Source organism: Triturus cristatus, chromosome 8 (genome assembly GCF_964204655.1).
Source record: "Triturus cristatus chromosome 8, aTriCri1.1, whole genome shotgun sequence".
Classification (NCBI taxonomy): domain Eukaryota; kingdom Metazoa; phylum Chordata; class Amphibia; order Caudata; family Salamandridae; genus Triturus; species Triturus cristatus.
This window is the reverse complement of record NC_140591.1, coordinates 1,183,160,755-1,183,181,973: the sequence shown is the minus strand read 5'-3', so window position 1 is coordinate 1,183,181,973 and position 21,219 is coordinate 1,183,160,755. Positions and strand designations below refer to the sequence as shown.

The following is a 21,219-nucleotide window of genomic DNA, read 5'->3' as shown; positions in this document are numbered from 1 at the left end:
GTCTTATCTCACACGTGAACTGTTATACAGCTCCTCACACATTCTTGATATAGTTTATGCTTTTTTGTTATAAGGTATTGAGTCTCTAAGAGCCATCCCAGCACTTCTCATGATCATGTAAATATTATGAGATAATTATTAATGCATTTGAATTGAAGGTCTCGCACTATAGGCCAAAACAGCATTATGGCAACTGTTCATAGTGGCTGAAGCACAATATTATAATCAGTCAGTCAGCTTTATTCGAATTCACATGTGAATCATAAAAGCTACATAAAAGCATTCATAATATGGTTAAAAAAACTGTATAAAATTTAAACAGGTTAAAAAAAAAAGTAAAAACTGCAGTACTTAAATGCAAGTGCGATCATCAAAAGCACACTCAGTGCATCTCCAGGTTTCACTATAGCATCTGCCTAGTATAACAACGTCCCATAAGAATCGAGCCATGACAGTACATATATAAATGGTAGGTAACATTTGCAGATGCAAAAAAACTGGTCAGCCTTGCACAAAGCCCAGTTGTCTTAACAAGGATTTAACATAATTTCTTCTGGCCTCAGAGAAATGCTTACAAAACAATACAGTATGCATAGTGCTCTGCAGAGAGATTTCGTCACAGGTACATTTCCCCATATCAGTCGACCAGTTATTAACCGTGGGAAAGCTGATGAAATGATGGAAGATGTCCAAACGGAATCGAATCAGAACAAACCTGTAGCGTGCATTAAAAACATTGGCTAAGTAAAACTGTATATTAAAACTGGTCAAAATCATCTGGTTCCTCTGAACAGACGGTTTCAGTATTACAGATGCTAGTCTTGTTTTCTCTAATACAGTTAAACATTTCATTTTGAGTACTTTTCTTGGAACGAGGGCCAGATTGTTGGGGGTGATTAAAATATTCAGGGTGACCAATATCTGCTAAATAGTTATGTACTAATTTAAGCCAGGGAATTTTAATGGGTGATGTGGATCAGAGGCAATTGATAATTGATCGGTTTAATGTAGTGGGTTCAGAAGACCAAATTTTGTGCCATAATAACACAGGCTGTATCCTGATCAGATCAACAATATAGGGGCCTCCTAGTTCTGTGCGACACAGAAGTTGCAGTGCTTTTTGGAACTGCTAGAAGGTTCCTCAAAAAAGCATTTTCTTCAAGTTGGAGACGATCGGTCTGCCCATAACCCCACAGTTCAGCCCTGTACATAGCAGTAGGTCTACAATATTATAATCATTTACATTTTTTGCAGATGAAGATGATTGGGTTGTTGGAGTTAGTTGTTAGGGAACCTAAACTAAAATGTTTTGTATATCTTTGCATTAGTATTGACTGATAGTTTATCCCCATCGAGAAAACTCTCTGTATTGAGTCCCGAGAACATTTTAAACTGACTGTAATGTTGTGTTTGTAGCATCCACTAGTGGTCTATGATAAGAAGTTATGCAGGTCTGGTGTAAATATAGTTGCTCTTTCATGGAGCCCCTACTTTGCCAAATCAAAGAGCATCCTAATGATAACCACTACACACCTGCCATCCTGCACCACAGGTCTTGTCTGTGAGCACACTCCACCATCTATGTACATATGACTCAAATTTTGCCAACAGCCATTAAAAGAAAAATTATTTCTCATTTTTAACTGACTTGAGATTAAAATAAACATTTCAGGTATTTTTGGGATGTTCTAGACCCACAGTGTCGGTCTATATTTGGAGGGTCACAGGGCGAGCAGGCTACTGGAGTCCAGCTGTTTGGGCTCGGTTTGTGTGCCTTTGGTGTGCATGGGCACAGTTGTAGATTCCGGTTTTGATGTCCACCATGATTGCAGCTCTTGTTTTTGGTGCCAAAATCTACCGCAAGCATAGTTCTTAGTTTATGTGGCATGATTTGTTGTAATCTGTCTTCTTTCACGGTGGCAAGGTATGACGTTGATCTGTGATTCCTAATTGGAACCTCACTTCTGCAGAGATTACACCCACACTTCTAAGGCTTGCAAGAAGCTCTTCAGTCTTGCCTGACCTGGTAGGCCCACAGCACTAAGGCCCATGTTGCTCCCTGGATAGATGCTCTTCCTGCAGGGTTGGCAGGCTCCTGCCTTCTGACAGCAGGCGGGTTGGCTTCTGAGCAGGATACAGTGTTTGAGCGAGGTAAGACTCCAGGTGATGTCCCTTCACCTGTGGGAAGCTGAGTGTCAGGAAGACAGACTGTGGTTGAACAGCAGCTACTAGAGTATTAGAAGGCACACTCCTTTCCTTGGTGAAGAAGAACTTGAAGCTGCAACAGCAAGAAGGTCAGTGTCTCCCAATTTAATACAGTAAAAGTAGACTAGGGATATGGATCCTGTGCTTTCCCTTTCAGAGCCAGTTTGGGGTCAGTGTTTTTTCAGGTGTCCTCTCTAGGCTTCTCACATACCAGCACAGTGTTTGTGCATACAGCTGGGTAGTCTCAAGCCTTGGGCACTCGCAACAGAGTCACAAAGAGGTATGAAGCTTCTGCCCCTAATTTATCAACCGCCACACTGAACAGTGATTGGTGAAAAGACAAAAGCAGTCCTTTCATAAAGGATCCCTCGCATTTGGAACAATAGAAACAGCAGTCCCACCCTTCAGCCCCACCATCTACCAAATGCCAGCACTGCAGGCTAACAAAACAGTAGCTTGTTTCAGCAAAAGCACCTAATTGAATTTCTAAAGAAGTCTATTCTCCTCTGTCCTCACTTCATTGTCCAGGTCTCCTCTCACCATCTTCAGGAATGTCAGCAAAACACATCCACTGTCTGGGAAAACAAAATCACCTCCTTGTTCACAGTGACTTTCAAAATGGAACTTACAGTCCTTTATGGTATGGTTTACTCGCATACATAGTGCATGTGCCACTCAGGACACATACGCATACACGCACAACTTAGGATATTTGCGCTAGGACCTGGGTTAACTCCTGGAAGGGGAATTTATGCCAGTAGGCCCAGATAAAATGCTCTGGTCACAATTATTAACTCACAAAACCAGGTGTGCTGCCTCCAACAACCTACATGCAAAACCCATGACAGGAACTGTAGTCCATTGTAAACCAAATGAGGGCACGATTGGTGCGCTCATACAGGTCACAGGACAGGTCAAGGACCTCACTCATGTAGGCCTAGATCTTTGTGCACATGCTGGATTATAGTGTGAGTCTAGGGACAAAATCAAAAACCAAAATAGCAGCTAGTTATAATACATTAGTTCTTTGGTGGGTCTGGCAGTCGCTATGGTTAAGGGCTACTTAGTAGCTCTGTCTGCGTTTATTTTTTTTAACTTTTTTTATTTGTGTTCATCTTCATCATATCATCCTCAGATTTTGACATATATTACATAGTTACTAGCTGCCCACTGTCCGTTAATTTCAGAGCTATTATCTATTCCAAGCATAGTATTACATAGTGTTATCTGGACAGCCATGTACATTTTCTCGTGGCATATCAACAATTAATGCATAATAATACCAATGTTGTTCATCCCTTCCCAACGATATAACTACTTCCCCCTTCCCACCCATAACCCACCCTCCAGTGTGCTCCACCTCAGTGTACAATCCCCAATGTATCCTAATCTATAGGTATTATTTCTGTCTGTCTGCGTTTATGTGCCTCTCTTATTAGTCTCCCCTTTTTATGTCGCCACCAGTGGTGCATTTTCTGAAAAGTTATTTATTTCTTTATTCTCTGTTTATTGTGCCTTAGTGTGATCTGAAAGTTGGTTTGACTTTCTTGATGACATCTTTGTTCGACGCAATGCAAAGTTGCATGGTTTGACTGCTAATTGCAAGATCTGAAAACATCAGGCCCTATCAGTTTGTCCACTTGTCACAGTTTTGCATCCAGATAAGTTGGTTCTTTGCACCTGCCAGTCCTTCTTACCCAAGCTGTTTTTGACCTTCTATATGGCACAGGCTATCACTTCCAACTTACTTCTCTTCTCCACATCCAACTAAGAGAGAGAAAACACTGCACAGACTAGACCCCAATCGTGCAGTATCCTCCTGCATTGACTGCTCTCAACAGGTGAGATTGAGAGTGGACAATCAGCTCTTTGTGGGCCTCACTCTAGCCAAGAAGGGAAAGGCAGGGACTAACTACACCTTGTCGCATGGGATCAATTGTAACAAAATCGGCTATAATGTGGTTAAGGAAGATACCCCCAGGACCCTGGCTGCATCCACAGCTTTCTCCAGAGGCGCCTGATATGCCAACATCTGCCAGACAACCGCATGGTCGTCCTTGTTTGCTTTTGCAAAGCACTGCTGCCTCGCATGTCAGGCGCACATAGTGATGGGGACTTTGCCCAAGCTGTATTGGATGCTTTCCTTTTTTCTTTTTTTTGTAAACTTTATTTTCAGTTTATATATTATAAACAATAACACACAACTGGCATCAAATCAGTGTATGCAAGCAGATCGACCTTTTTAGCGGCACTTAGAACTACAGGCGGCATCAGGGAGGGAAAGGACTCATGGGGAAAGGAAACTATAACACACAATTATAACACCAAGAGGAAGGAACCGGGCATGGCACTGATGCAGGCGGTGAAGATCACTAGGGTCGACCCTCTCGTTCCCCGTCCGACCCAGACCCAACGGGCGTGTCCAACCCACTGCCCTCACTGTCAGTTGTGCCCTGTGGGGAGGGCTCCTCTTCTGCCAGCCCAGACGCGCACATAACGCGCCAGGCCATTAAGTCGTCCTGTAGCTTCTCATCCCTCCGAGTGAGTTGCATGTGGGTTTCCTCGGCCAGGGACCACTCTCGGACATCTCTAAGCCAAGTGGGTACCTCCGGGGCCCTCTACCCCATCCAAGTTATCGCCACCCTGCGCCTGGCTAGTACAAACATTAATTGTAGGAATTTATACGAGAGTTTCTTTTTCTTGGGTTTCCGGACTAATGCAAGCAGACCATGCAGGGGTTCAAGCGCCATCCGAAGGCCTGTAGCTGCAACTATTCTCTCCACCACCCCCACCCAGAATTGTTTGATCAAAGGGCAGTCCCATGCTAAGTGTAGGAAGCCCGATTTCTCGGCGCCACATCTAGGGCATCCATCTCCCCTATCCCCAGAGATACGCTTCAGGGATACCGGGGTTAGGTAGGTGCGGTGTAAAAAATTAAAGTGCGTCAGTTTAAACCTTGTGTTGCATGAAACCGTATGCGTGAGGGAACCTATGCATGCCCATTGTCTCTGTTCCAGCAGAATGTCGAGATCCGCCTCCCAGGCAGCCCGGGATGGTGGCACCGGGGGGGGGGGGGGTTGAATCCTGTTTCATGGCCTTGTACAGGAGAGAAATCAGTTTACGCCCCTTACCGCAGGAAAGGAGGATGTCCAAGGTGTGGGTCAGTGGCGGAGCGTCTGGGTACTGGGACCAGGTGACCTTCACCACATCCTGGAGTCCCCGGTTGTGTAGGAATTGTCCCCGTCCAAGGCCAAAAGTCTCTTCCGCCTGCTCGTAGGTAAGGAGGGTATCGTTAGGGTAAAGGTCAGCCAGAACTTCGCAACCTCCCTCCCTCCAAGATTGAAAGGACATATATTGCCCCATGTCGATAAAGGGGGCCAGTATCCAGATCGGGAGCTCCCTGTGAAAGGGTGCCCTCCATAAGACCTTCTCAACAAACCGCTGCCATATACCGGCCGTGTGTCGCACAACATAGGGAAGGGACGTGTCCGCCCCCCTACCCTGCATCAGGGCGACCTGTAGTGTCTGGATATCTACCCTACCAGAGAGAAGGCGTGTCTCCCAGTTGTCTGTGTCTGTAAACCAACGGGCCACATGTTGTAACTGGGCCGCGTAGTAATATAGGTCGAAGCGTGGAGCTTCGAAGCCCCCCTCCCCGTAGCTGCGGACAACGGTGTGAAGAGCTACCCTACTGCGTCGGCCCGCCCATAGCAGGGACGTGAGTAACGTATTGAGAGTGCTGAAAACTCGTGGGGGGAGCGGACATAGTGAGTTCTGGAGGACATATAACGTCCTAGGGAGCATACCATCTTGGCGACGGCCAGCCGTCCCATCAACGAGAGTGGTAGAGAATTCCAAAAAGACACTGACCGCTGTAAGGACGTGATTATCCGATCCACATTCCGCGCAAGCACCTGAGTGTCTGTCGGCCCCACCTGCATTCCAAGATAACGGAACCCTTCCTGTTCCCAGCGCATGCCCAGGTCTGGTAAGTCTCCCAAGGACACCGAATCCAGCCCCGCCAATGGAAAGATCAGTGACTTACTGCGGTTAAGTCGTAATCCAGAAACCTCCCCAAACCGGTCTAAGTGTTGCAGCAGTATCAGCAGTGCATCCCGGGGAGAGGCAAAATAGAACAAAGCATCGTCCGCATATAGGGAGAAAACATTGCACGTGTCCCCCACCCTGATACCCCACTGTTCCATATCTGTCCGAACCCGGACAGCGAAGGGCTCTATGGCTAGGGCAAGAGGGGACACCCTTGGCGTGTACCCCGTCCCAGGCGCCACTCCTCCGACCGTGCGATGCTTTCCTTTGTTAACTGGCAATACTCAGTTCCACCTCCCTGAGTGGTACTGATTTGCGATGCATTCATAAAGTCAGGATTGTACAGGAAGATGTATCAATCAGTAGATCTTCAGACTCATCACAGCCCTCCCTACTGCTCGATGAGCTAGTGCTGTGATTAATAACATAATAAGATCCCATAGTATGAAAATGTATTGTGCGCTGCATTTGTTTCTGTTGTGTCTTTCTTGGTTCCTCTCTATAACCCTTGATGAGGAGCAGAAAAGAAATTCAGGAGCTGATGTATTTTCACCAGTTAGTCGTCGCTGGAGTAAATACTATTCTAGTTACGTTTTTTTTTTTTTAAACAGATGTTATCGGTCAATTTGCATATAGGTCGCAGAGCTCTGCCCTCCAGAGATCCCCGCCAAATCAAACCGAAGACATACCTTATGGCAACCAACTTGTCCCTCCCTCCCCCATAAACAACTAAGCACAACACAGTGATGTTTAACGACATTGCCCTACCCCCCCCCCCCCCACCCCCCACCACTTCCTTCCCCCCCCCCCCCCTCCCAAAGGTCGCACTAGTCCAATTCCCTCCCACTGCAGCACCAAAGGAGCACTCCGCGGGTCTCACCCCAAGCCCACCACCCCCCTTGCTCCTGCCCACTCCTCCCCATAAGCCAACCTCCGGTCTTAATTCAACTACGTAGGCTCCTCCACCACCGGAGGGTCTAGCCAGAGGCCCCTGTACTCCACCCATCTCTTCCATATTCGATGGTGTTTACGCGGGCACCCCCTGGCCACGAAGATAGGCTGTTCCAGTCCCATGCAGAAGTCGAGACCATTTTTCCAGGCCGCCACAGAGGGAGCCCTCGCCGCCTTCCATGCCCTAGCAATATCTCGTTTTGTCAAAGTTAGGCCCAGGAGCAGGAGATGACGCTTGTATATATTCCCCCCCCCCCCACCCCCTCCATAACATGCAGCAGCGCCAGTTTCGGTGCCCGGATAAGTTCCCACCCCAGTACCTCTGAAAGACAGGCAAATACTCCCCTCCAGAAGCGGTCCAATGCCACGCATTGCCATACAGTGTGTATAAATGTGCCTTCCGCCCGTCTACAACAAAGACAGTCCGGAGAGGCAATCATTCCTGCCCGCCACAACCATGTCCTAGTGTAGTACACTCTGTGTAGGTATTTGAACTGGACAAGGCGCAAGCGGATGGCTATAGCCGCCCCCTGCGGTGATGCCAGGGCCTCCGTCCAATCCTCATTCTCCTCCAGTCCATCAACATCCGCCTCCCAGTCCTCCCGTAGCTTCCGTAACTTAGGGGAGCAGTGTATAACCAGGGACCTATAGATGCACGAAATCTTTTTGTCATGCAGGTCCCCCATAAAAACTTTCGCCTCAACCGGACTGAACTCGGGTATGGACTCCAAGCCCTGCAGGCTAGGAGACAGCACATGACGCAGCTGTAGCTAACAATAGAATTGCGCCTGTGGCATATGGAACTCCTCCTGAAGATCCCTAAAAGATTTCAGGGTCGTGCCCCTCAGGACATCGCCCAGGGTGGAGATGCCTATGGCGTCCCACCCCCGAAGGGCCGCCATCTGTGGCAACCGCCCATTATCCCACAGAGGAGTTTCCTGGGTCAGGACATTCCACTATCCCATGCGCCTCAGCGCCTGTTTCCAAACCGTGAACACCACTCGAGTGACTGGTGGCAGCTGACTCCACAGCCTCCCCGAGTATAATATCGTGTGCAGCCTCCCCGAGTATAATATCGTGTGCAGCGTGTGATTACTCATGAGATAGCGCTCCAGGGCGTACGCCGGGTCCCCCCTTTCCCCATACCACCACTCGTTGAGAATCAACAGGTGCGAGGCCTGATAATACGAGAGCAAATCTGGAGACGCCAGACCCCCGCTATAAGTAGATAGGAAGCACGTACGTATGGCCACTCGCACCATTCCCCCCTCCCCACAGAAACTGACCCAATACAGAATTCACCACCCGGAACCATTTGGGCGGGATTGGATAGGGATGGTTCTGTAGCTGGTACAGGAGTCTGGGGAGCGCGACCATCTTAAAGATGGCCGATTGACCAAACCGCATCAGTGGCATACGAGACCAGATCTGAATGTCCGCCCAAACACGATCCCATACCGGCGTCGCATTACGCTCCCAGGCCACTGCCAGTACATCAGAGAGCACCACCCCCAAGTATTTCAAGCCACCTGCCGCCGACTGGACCTCGGTCACCCACGAGCCCACCTTTGACTGACCTCCCAACACCCACAGCGTGGATTTGCGGGGATTCATATGTAGACCCGACTATTCTCCAAAGATATGCATTATCTGCAGAAGCCGTGGCCCCGTCCTGTCAATTGCCGTCAGAGAAAAGAGAACGTCATCTGCGTATAACGCTATTCTATCCGAGAGACCCGTGGCCCACTCAAATCCCTTCACCTGGGCGTCCACCCGCACCCAGGCAGCCAGAGGCTCCATGGCGAGAGCAAATAAATAGGGCGAAAGAGGGCACCCCTGCCGCGTTCCCCTCTGTATAGCAAAGGTAGAGGAGGTGGCCCCCGCCACCCGCGCCGTCAACACCGTGTACAGAAGTTTCACATAGGAAAGAAAGCGTGGCCCCAAATTTAGTCTAGGAAGCAGAGCAAATAGACCCAGCTCAGGGAATCACACGCCCTGTCCATGTCTGCCAATAGTATTGCCGCCAGCTCCCCCAGCCTCTGGATCTCCGCAATCGCCACCTGCGCCCTTCTAATATTATGCTGGGTGGCCCGCTGAGGCATGGATCCCGCCTGATCCGGGTGCGTGAGTGATGTGATATGAGGCAGTAGTTGATTGGCCAAGGCCTTCGCCAGAACTTTAGCCTCCACATTCAAGAGAGATATGGGACGATATGAGGCGTGGTGCTCCGGGGGACGGCCAGGCTTGTGAAATACCACCACCTCTGCATGCCTCCAATCTGGAGGGAGGCGACCGCTATCCCGAGCCTCCTCCACCACCGCGCGGTAGTGTTGGGCCAACTGCGCCTGGTACCGACGGAAGAATTCACTCAGGAACCCCTTAGGGCCGGGAGCCTTCCCAGGGTTAAGCTCCCCCAGGGCCGCCCCCAATTCCTCCACTGTCAACGGGGCTTCCAGCAGCTCATCTGATAGCGCCCTGGGGGGCAGATCCACAATAAACTTCTCCTTCATATCCGCCGACAGGCATTCCCCGGGAGCATAAAGATCCGCAAAGTATGTGGCAAAACTTTCAGCAATTAACGCAGGGTCAGTAATCGGGTTACCCTCCGCGTCTAGTACGCCCGGTAAGGGTTGCGCGTGAAAAGTGCCCTGACACAAGCGATGCAACATCTTACTGGATTTATCCCCCCCCATTGTTACACTCTACTACTGCGCGTAGCCAGCCACACCTGCCGTGCCTCATCCATCTGTAAGGCTGCGCACTCCTGTTGCGCCCACAAAAGTCTATGCACCTCCAGTGCATCCCCCGATTCTCGGCTTTGTCGCTCGAGAATTTCTATGTTCGCCGCAGCCCAGATCAGCTTTTCCTTATGCTGCCTGCGAGCTGCTGCACACCACGAGATATCCACCCCTCTCAGCGTGGGCTTCATCGCCTCCCACAGAGAAGCTGCACTCGACACGGAGCCCACGTTTGCCAGCAAATACTGTGCGATGGCCTCTCCCATGTGCGCTGCATATACCGCCTTCTGAAGATTCCACCCCGCCAGACGCCAACGAAACGGCTGCCGTCCCCTGCCTACCTCCAAATGTACGAGCACTGGGGAGTGATCTGAGAGCCCCCGTGGCAGTATCACCGCCTCCACCACCCTCCCACCCATGCCCCGGGGAGTTGTGAACTGCCAACACATACGTATATTGCCGAACCGCACCATGAGCCCGCCGCCAGGTGTCCACCCAGGCCAGGCCTGTCACAATAGAATGTAATTTGGTAGGGAACTCTCTCCCACGACCCTCCACCCCCCTTGACCTATCCACCCTGGTGCTCATGACATCGTTCCAGTCCCCACTCACCACCGACATTACATCCTGCATATCGTCCCACAACAATTGTAGCCGCTCGATGAGATTCCACTGCAACGGGGGAGGGGCATACACGCTACCTAGGATCATAGATTCCCCACCTACCCTACCCCGGAGAAATAACAACCCTGCCCATCAACCCACTGCTGTTTGTGCGTGTATGGGACCCTGCGATGTATCAGGATAGCCACCCCACGAGACCCTCTCACAAAGCCTGCGTGGAATACCTGTTGGTACCCATACCGCTGCAAACAGAGGGCCTTTGTGCCCTGGAGATGAGTCTCCTGCAGCAGTAGAATATCTGCCTTCACCCGCTTCGCATGGTAGAGTATGGCTCCCCGTTTTACCTTATCCAAGACCCCTCGCATATTCCAGCTCAGGATACAGAGACCTCCCTGCATCACCATCCCCCCACCAGACACGTCAGTCATGAGAGATTGTATCACTGTCCTTCGTTCCCAGGAAGCCTCGGGGGCGTGCATACAGCTTGCAGTGGACCTGTGGTGGCCGTGCGACCTGACCCCAACAACAACAACCCTTCCCCAACAAACCCCCCACCCATACCTCAAAAAAAACCTTTTAAGTATCTGTTGCGGCGGGGCTGACACCCACCCCCAACGGGGGGGTGCAGGCTTCCCCGACAAATTGATCCCCAAGTCCCAGCCCATAACCTCCAGACAGAGCTCCTGCCAGTTCACATCTGACGGTAGATTATGCCCAGTTCAAGACATCCCAGAACCACCAATCGAAATGTCACTATGCAGTATCCGTGTTCTCCGTTAAGAATCCAATGACTTTCCCCCAGGGGCCGAGTCGCCGCCACCAACAGCTCCTCCGGACTTCGAGCGCCGCCTGGACCTTGATCGCCTGTCCCCTTTCTGCCTCCGGCCATGGGTGCCCCCTGCGCCGTCCCACCCCGAAGACTAATCTGATTATCCGCCCGGCGGCGTATGGGGCCGCACTGTCTCGTCCGTCCATCTGAAGACCTCCTCCGGGGTATCAAAGAAGTGCGTGCGGGACCGAAAGAACACTCGGAGTCGGGCCGGAAAGAGCAACGCGTATGGGAGTTTAAGCTCTCTCAGCCGGGCCTTGGCAGCCATAAAAGACTGACGCTGCTGCTGGACCTGCCGCATATAGTCTGGGAAGATCAGGATGCGTGAATTACTGAACAGGAGGGGTTCTTTGGCCCTGGCCTGCTTCAGGATGGCATCTCTGTCCAAATAATTCAAGAATTTGCGATGACCGGCCGCGGGCGGGCCCCCACCGGGGGCTCCTGCAGGAGAGCCCGGTGCACCCTCTCCACCACAAAGCACCTGTACACCGCGTCAGGGGGAAGCCAACCCTCTAGCCAAGTGGTGAGAGAGGGCTCCATGTTTCCCTCCTCGCAGCCCTCCGGAAAGCCAACGAATCTGAGGTTGTTACGTCGGGCCCGTCCTTCCGCATCCTCTGCTCGGTGCATGAGGCCCCTTTGGACGGTCTCCATCGCCGCCACCTTGCGTTTCAACTCTACAACGATAGAGATACACGTCTCGGCCTCCGTGATCCGACCCACCGCATTTCGTAAATCCTTCCGCAGCAGGGTAACATCCGCACCAACTGCCCCTATCTTGGCATCCAACCTGTCCCTGGACTGGGTGATTGCGTTCATCAGGGCCGCATTGTCTGGTACCACTCCCGGGTGACCTCCGGTGGCCCCCGGACCGGTAAACTTGTCGATGGGCCCCTGCTTGGCCGCGCCACCGCCACCCTTGTCTCTGGTCATGCCGGTGCCGCGTGCACCCAAGTCCCGCCCGCCCCCGCTCGAACAGTACACAGTCCCAGCGGAGAGTGGTCCCACGGCCCGATCCGACCGCACCCTGGGGCCGGGCGACTTGTACCCTCTCACTTCGGCTAGGATGATATGCAGTCCGCGTCATCCCCAATAGTTCGTCCCGCGCGTCCGCAATTCAAACCAGCGGAACTCCTTAAGCAGGCCTCAATGGAGGCCACGGGGCGCCAGCCAGCGACCCAATCCCCCGCATCCGCGCCTCAACTCAGACGTGCCACCAAGTCCCACCACTGAGTACCCTCCGGAGAGTATCGTCGCGAGGCTCGGGGCCACCCTCGGGCTTCCACCCCGGCAACACCAGGCTCCTGCATCCGTCTGCGAGGGCAATTCAGTGGGGCATGACACCCCAATGCGGACAAAGCGTCTCTCCTGTCGCCCAGCGTGACCTGCCGTGCAGCAGAATGAGGGGTGCGCCACCACAAAACAGGCAGACCGCCACGCAGGTCCTCCCTCGCGGCCCAATCCAGCCGCCGATCACCATCCACTCCACAGGCCCTGAGTGGGGGGGAAACCAGGACCCAGTCTCCGCTGCCCCCCCCGGAACCAGAGGTGAGGCAGCCAACCAGATCCCCGCAACCCCCCGCGGTCCGACCACACCGCCGATGCCCCGCCACTCCAACAGACCAGGATACTGCCACGCAGAGGCTCACCGCCCCTGTCGCCGGCCGCCTCCGCCCTCGTGTGCCTCTGGTGTTGCGCCGGCCTAGAATCAGCAGCCTCCCCCGCCTTGCACACTCCTCCTTACTGCCGCGGCCCGATCCGGCCGCCGGATCCCTCCACCTCCTTCTCGCTGGTCTCCACTGCACGGACGGAGGACACGCCTCCGGCCACAGGGCCGGCCGCTCACCGCCGCCGGGTATGTTCTCCGGCCCAGCCAAGCTCCCTCGGCCGCTCCTCTCCCGCCACGGGGACGCGGCACGCAACCCCCGAGGCCTCCGGCGCACCACCAGGCCTCTCCCGTGTTGCTGCCAGATCGGGGCGCCGCCTCGGCCCCCAGGGCTCAATCTTCGCGGAGGAGGGGGGAGAACCGGGCACTGCACCTCCGCCACACCTTACGGCGCCACCAGAAGGTCCGGGATGCCTGGATATGCGTCGGATAATCGTCGGGCTGGCGGAGCCGGCCTAAAACTCAGCCGCCATACTGGCTCTCCGATTCTAGTTATGTTTGAAGCCTGGAAAAGAACATTCATAAGTTGAAGACTGTGTGGGATGATTATGTAGCCAACAGAAATATTGTTATAGAAAGTAACTTATTTGTTGGGTCTCCTTCTTGACTGTCCAGGGAAGCTCAGGCTCCTCCTGGTAGCTGCTTTTGTTTAACCGTGGACAGAACAGTATACATGAATGGTGTCTCCTTAAGAGGGTTTCATGGAGGAGGAAACCCCATAAAAGGGAAAAAATCTCCTTAGAAATGTTATTGTAGATAATGGTTACAAATGAAGAAATTGGGAAGGAGAAAAGAGCCAAGCAAGAAATGCAGAAGATCAGATTTGCTGCATCAGAAATCTGTCAGCAAGGAGGTTAAGAACACAGCAAAATATAAGGAAACAAATGCGTTGTGACACAGCCTCCTCTTATGACTATCTCCCCATATGTATTAGCACAGGAACAGATGTTGCCCAAAAAGACTCATCTCCATCTTAAATTGGGAATCTTCAGTAATGTTCTGTGGTCACTCCACCATCTTAAGAAGGACTTTTTAACTGTCCACACTTCTTTTCAGAAGGCTATGGCGATTGTTTGATGATCAAAGGAGAAGTCTAAGTTTGAAATGTTTTGTTCCGCGCTGGATTGCAGGATCCAGCCACCATCTTTCATTCCTGGTGCTCTAGGTGACGACTCCAAGAGTATCCCTCTGGTTGACCTAGAGCACAGAGATATCAGACTGGTCTAGGAGGAGCAGATCATGTTCTGGAAATACACTGGCCTGTAGCACAAGGAGCCTGTCTTTGTTCAATGAATACATTCATACTTCAGCAAGATCTTAACATGAATTGTGGCGCAGATGTAACCATCGGCATGGTCCTCTGCCATAAGACAATGGCAAACCTTCCTTAGGAGGAACAGCTTAAAGTTGACTATCTTTACCAAATTCGTCATATGGAAATCTAATATGAACCCTGATCAAGAAAAAAACTCTGTGATTTCACCCAGTTTGTTAGCAGAGATGGTCAGTGTTTTGGACTCATCCTCCCAATCCATGATTTAACCTGCAGTTTAAAAGCTTTGCCTTGGTTAAGAAGGAACTCTGATTACCTGGATTCAGTGTCTGTCAACGCTGAGCCATCCTATTCCCCTTGGCATCCAAGCATTGCTTCTGGTGTTGATGTCATAGCTAGATGACTCTCACAGATAAAATTGGGTGTATCGTCAGCAAACTGGTGAGGAGACCTTATTAGCCAATCTATCTAAGCTTCTCGTCCTTGGTGTGAGTTTTATTCTGTTATTCTATTAAGCTTTTCCCTTTTCCAGCACGGTCTTTGCCTCTGCCTCTGTTACAAAAAAAACTGTCTCCATTTACCCTTCGGAGAAGAGGTTATATTTTGTTTGGTCACTTTTAGCTCTGCTGGATTGCATTTTTTGGGGGACTCTGCTTCATTTTAAACAATAGCTGTATTTCTTACTGACGAGGGTGGTTTCTGTCCACAACTAGACTTCCCACGTTATTACAGATAACCCCAGATGAAGTAACTTCACAATCTGAATGTGCCACTCCTCTTACAAAATTATACGGAGCATTATGCTTCTTCAAAAATTTGGCTCTTGATGACTTTCTGTTCTGCTGTCCAACTGGGAAGCATTTCCTCAACAACACAAAACCAGATTGCCTTTTCTGTGTTGGGCCATTATAACAGGGAAAGGGTGGCTTATTGGACAGACTTATGGTGGGTTATTCCTGTGGATATTTGCAAAACTGGTTCCTAGGCAGCTCCACGTGTTTTTTTAAAACTAACTCGAGGTTGAGGGTTCACCTCTAACTTAATTTCATTACAGAACAAGCAACTTCTCATTAAAGAGTTGTTGCCTTACCCTTCAGTAAAACTCCCAAGAGCCTCACTGTTTAACCTGAGAACTGGAAATGATAGCCAAAGACTGTTCATTGTTTGGGTAATTCCTTATGAGGACCATGGTTTGGGTAATTCCTTATGAGGACCATGTCAACTGAGAGGTATGAAGTGCTGTTTTGAAGACAATCTTTTATCCAGTCTTACTCGTCACTGTTTGTGAGAATCCTTTCCCCTTTCCTTTGTGCTTTTGTGGTTTTTTACTTCAGTTTCCTTTATCCCTTTAAGAATGGGAAGTCTATCGAGATGAGTTGCTCAGAAAAAAAAGGAAATTGGAGCACTACCGTACACACCTCCTAGGGGGAGCAGTGAATAGTTTGCTTCTCACAGGGAAATGCTCTCCGTTAGATGAGTGATGCGTAGGGCCATGGACCCGAGCAGAGCGATCAATATAAGAGATGTCCTGGGGACATGGTGGCTTATATGCAGGTCCTAGGTCAGGGTTCCTTGTAGAGTAGTAACAAAGATGAGTGGATTAATGTCGGTAGCTGTTTTGGGCTGCAGGCGTGGTCCGCAAACTGGCGTGTGTAGGGGCTCACTACTCTGTGCTGTGGCAAGCACCTCACTGCTCTCCCTAGGAGGTGTTTGCGGTGGCGCTCCAATTACCTCTTTTTTTCACGACCAACTCTCATCTCGATAAGCTTTCCCACACTGATGAGATGTTTGGGTGACATTTATTCTGCAAAATCATGAAGAGGGCATAAAGTAAAAGGCCGAAAGGCATCGACCTACATCATCCAGGATCAACGCCTAACCAGAACAAGCACGGAATTCAAATGTTTTTATAGACCAATGCTATAGTCGTTGTTTCATGCAATTTATTTGTGCATCATATTAGCAGGTCTTTTGCAATTAGGTGCTTTTACATGGAGACAGTTCTTCTTTTTCACCATTGTCAACGGGCCAATGTCCATCATTGGGAATACACTGTCTGCCTAGATACTAATTGTTTTCTTCAACATTTGTTTTGTTTCATAGTAACAGCAACGTCTAAGAGCATAAAAGACCGGTTGATACGCCTTATTACTTTTCAATCAATTGTCACTTTGTCTCCTTTATAAAGTATGCAGGCAAAATTTGAATAAGTACATTTTGTTGTAAGAACTACCATTGTTGTCAGTGGCTTCCTTGACTGCAGCACAGCAATGCCTGTAATAGCAATTGAATATAGATTATTAGAAGAATAATGATTTAATATCACAGGGTGACTTGCACCATTGAGGTGACCAAATAAGTTGACCTTATATTTGAATTTAATCTGTCTATCTTGCCTTGTACATGGTTTGCTTTTTCTTGTGGTGTAGCCTAAGCCCTAAAGAGTTATTTTGGCGCTTCCCTTCCTTTTTGCTTTCACATTCCCTAGAAAAGGTAGCTTCCTTCAGCAAGTTGGTGGCCTTTGGAGGGGGGCCTCAGGAGAGTGGGGGGGGGGGCTCTCATCCAACAACCGGCCAGCTATTTGTTTGCCAGTAGAAGCAGCACTACCACCAGCCGCATGGCCGGCTTCAGAATATGCTTCGTGTATGTAGCCCAGCAGTGCTGTCAGCGGGGCATAGTCAATTGTAGTTGTCACGATCTGTTATGGCATGAAAGATTTCTTCCCAGTAACGTAAGATCGGTGGGCAGTCCCACGCGCGGTGAAAGAAGAGGTCTGTGTCGCATAGGCACCGAGCTGACTGTGCAGATTTTTCCCGGTCTGTTCTATGTAAATACTGTGGCGAATAATATCTCTTAATAAACTAGAAATGGAGCAATATATGCCTATAATTAATAGATCAATAGTTTAATTTGGGAGCAGCAACATTTTCATACTTCTAGGGCTATATCTTGAGCTATATAGGTCTCCGTGTACATGTACAGCTTGGACACCCATCCTCTTTTGTCTAGTTTTGAATGAGTCGGGTGAGTGGTGGTACTCTGGCTGTTCCTCGGGTTAAGGTAGTCCAGATGGATGATATTGCACATCGGAGGCACATGTAGTCCGATACGTCAGGTGGCATGATGACTGTCAGCACAGAATTAGCCTAGGGTAAGATATGTACGTTCTATATAAATAGTTGTCCCATATTAAGGAAGCTAGCATCTCTCTGCCTGAACTTCACTCCTTTGCTAATGTAGGAGGGAGGCGGGGATTGTTGAGGATTGGTATGTGTGATGAATACTCGTGCTCATGGCGGGCCTTTGCTGCCACATGCCAGATAGAACAGTGGGCACATCTGTATAGAATGGATTGGTCTTGGAAATCTGGGAGTTGTTCAGGTGCTGAGTTCGCCCGGCAGTACCTGGTCTTTTTCCATAGGGACATGAGGAGCATCATGTGTCTGACAAAATCAGAATGCAATATATTACGTTTGCACTGCATAGCAATATCTTTCCTTATTTAGCACTTTAACACTCCCCGGCCATAAAGTAGTGTCTCCCAACGCATCATCTGTTTGCATCCAGCCCATATCAACCTGGTCAAAGCTGCTTATAATTTAGAAAAAAAGCCTGATTCAGTGATATTGGGATGTTCTGAATAAATATAAAAACTTGGGAAACATTAGCATTTTTATTAGTGTAGTTCACCCAGCCACTGAAAGTGGGAGTGTCATCCATCTCTTGATTTGTTTAGTTAGTCAGCACAGGCCATAGTTTTCCAATATTATTAAGTGCTTGTCTTTGTGGAGTGTGATCCCTAAGTATCGGACCAAACTTTCACACCATTGCAAGGGGGAGACTATCATTGGCCTGTGGGCCTCTGTGATTCATGGAAACATTTCAGATTTTTACCAGTTAATGCATATGCCTGACATAGGAGATAGGGATCGGGGGCACGGCCTCTTGCCTCCTTCCTCAGTGAGCGGGCACAGATAGTGAAAATGGGCCAATTCCACTTGGTTCTAATCCTTTGGTATGTGGAGTTCCACAGGGCTCATCCTTGAGCCCGACACTTTTTAATATCTATGTTGCCCCGCTGGCTAAGGTTGTGAGATCCTTTGGACTGGAGGTGTTGTCTTATGCTGATGACACTCAAATTATAGTGTCCATTACACACAGCATTAGGGAATCTGCCGCAAACTTCAAAAACTGCATGCAGGCAGTTTCATCCTGGATGGTTGAAAACTATCTTAAACTTAATGGGGGAAAAACCGAGATCCTGATCTTTGGTAACCAACATGACATATCTGGTCTAACGACTGGTGGCCTGACACACTTGGCCCTGGCCTATATCCCATGGAAAAAATCTAGGGGTTATAGTGGACAGTTCTCTTTCCCTGAGTTTGCAGATTAGCAGAACAGTGTCCACTTGTTTTGGCATAATCAGGCTTCTTAGAAAAATCTCCCAGTTCCTTTCATTTGCTCACGAAAGCAGGCAGTTATTGCCTTAATAATGTTCAGACTCGACTATTGTAATGCCCTCTATCTGGGCATTAACAAAGGCTTGGTGCGACGTCTGCAGCTGGTGCAGAATGCTGCAGTGAGGCTGGTGATGGATCTTCCGAAATACCACTCAGCCTCGGCTTCCCGCATCATGATGCACTGGCTTCCGCTGGATCGAAGAATTCTCTTTAAGACCCTATGCTTGACCCACAATGCTTTCTATGGCCTAGGCCCTGAGGCCATTAAAGCGATGTTCCAGCGCTTTTCCCTGACTAAGCAGTTTAGGTCGGCAAGCAAGAATCTGCTAATAGTTCCGAGGTTTAAGAAGGTTAGATGGGGAGGCAAGGCTTTTTCCGCTGCCGCTGCTAGGATGTGGAACTCTCTCCCTGATGGTCTTCTCTGAACTGGTTTCACACACCCTTTTCCATAAGGCCCTGAAAACCTGGCTCTTTACACAGACGTCAGTCTGAGCATATTATTCTGTTTTTGTATAACAGTCCTCTGCAGTGCCTTCACGTCCTTGGGCTAAGTTAGCGCTTTATAAATCTAATATTCATTCATTCATATCACTGTACTGCACTATTTCAGTTATTAGTGGTGCAAGATTTGTATTTGGGTCTTTTCCAGAGAGCAGTATGTCATCAGCATATAACAGTAGTATACTCTTATGTAGAAATTATGCACGCTTCCACTGACTGTGTATAAATAATCTGGCAGAAAAAAATATGCAGATATCTGATATTACTTCTTCTCTCCCTTGTCAAACAAGTTAATGCATTACATAATCTCTAAACCTTAAGGGAGGTGCAGCATTCCTTTTAGAATATTTATTTGTTACGGTAAGAGCTGCTTTCACTTGACTGCACCCTTTTGGGGAACACTCCGCACCGGAAATACAATCCCCAGCATCATTGTTCTTACTGGAATCTACACTTTTAAATGTACCAGCAGGATTACGGATATTGCTAAAAGTTGTGCTGTTGAAGGTAAACACCAGACCTTCCGCACACCCAGGTTTGGATAAGACCGCATGTGACCTATTCCATAACTGACTCTTTTCTAGAAGGAGAGCGGTACTCCTCTTCTTGAGGACTTTAATGGGTTTGGAAAACTTACTCGCACTTGATTTTCCCTAAACATATTTTATTCTATTCTTATCGCCCAATTGGAAGGACAAGACCTTGACTACATTTCTGTTATCATAATTGTGCCACATCTTGCAACAACATGGTAAACTGTGCACTGTTTGAAGCATGAGAAGTATTCTCCAACCTCCTCCATAGCATTGACCAGTATGGCGGAAGCTCATGATGGCCAGCCTAGCATGAAGTCATTTAAATGGTGTTTTTCTCTGATGTTGTTGGGGTGGTGTGATACGCTTATAATCTGGCCCTAACGGCTGCTTCAACATGAATATGGGACTTAAGTGTGCAGACTTTGCTTATTGAGCGGATTGGGCCTTTTGAACTTGCTTTGTGCCGTGCAAATGGTCCAGCGAGTATTTAGCATGCCCAGGAATGCTGAGGAAATGCAACATCTAATGAGGGTTAAATTTGGGCACCATTATCACCCCCACCAGCTAAAAGGGAAAACCTTCACAAAAGATTTGTTCAAGGAAGTTTAGAACCTCCAAGGTGATGGACTGGGATACAAACTTATTCTCTACTCACTTACTTTAATAATCCACAAGCACAACAACATACTGCATGTTGAGCAACAGGGAGTTAATGGGTCCAGTAAATTCTATGTCCATTTTCATCTATGATCCTTCTGGTAGCTCTACAAATGCTATGAGACACTTCCGTATCTTTTGTCTGCACATGATGCAGGGGCCAACATAAACTTCTGCATTCCTATCCGTAGGTTGCCACCAATGGTCCATTCATAGCTTCTTTTTTGTGTGTCTGTCATACCCGCATATCCCTCAAGGGATAAAGTGATCGATTGCTGTCTTGGAGAACTGGGAGGCCCAAACACATCACCATGCTACACAACTTCACCCTCAATTGTGAGCTCCTCTAACTTCCAGAATGTTATAAACCTTTGTTAAGCACTTTTTGAAGGGGCCATCTTCTCACAACACATTGTTTAACTCTCCTAAACACTTCTTCTCTTTCTGAAGCCTTCATCCTTTCTCTTCTCGTGACTGCCTCTATAGCATCACTGCAGTCAGTCAACCGAGCAAATGTCAAATTGTCTTCTTCCCGTTCACTCTAATCTGTTTCTTCATCACATGGGGCACATGACAACTATTCACCTGACAGCTATTTACCTGACATGTTTTGTCCCCGAGAAATATGTACAACTTTGAATTGATATTTTTGCAACTTGCATGGGAGTTTGATGATAATAGGGGAAATTTACCTGAACCCCCAACCTCAAGAATGCTCACCAACAGTTTTTG

At 49.0% G+C, this 21,219-nt stretch overlaps 1 protein-coding gene across 5 annotated transcripts in view; it reads left to right on the top strand.

Moving 5' to 3' along the window:
- NIPA2 (NIPA magnesium transporter 2) overlaps positions 1 to 21,219 on the top strand; it is a 140,098-nt gene that overhangs the window by 89,055 nt on the left and 29,824 nt on the right. The window lies entirely within an intron of this gene.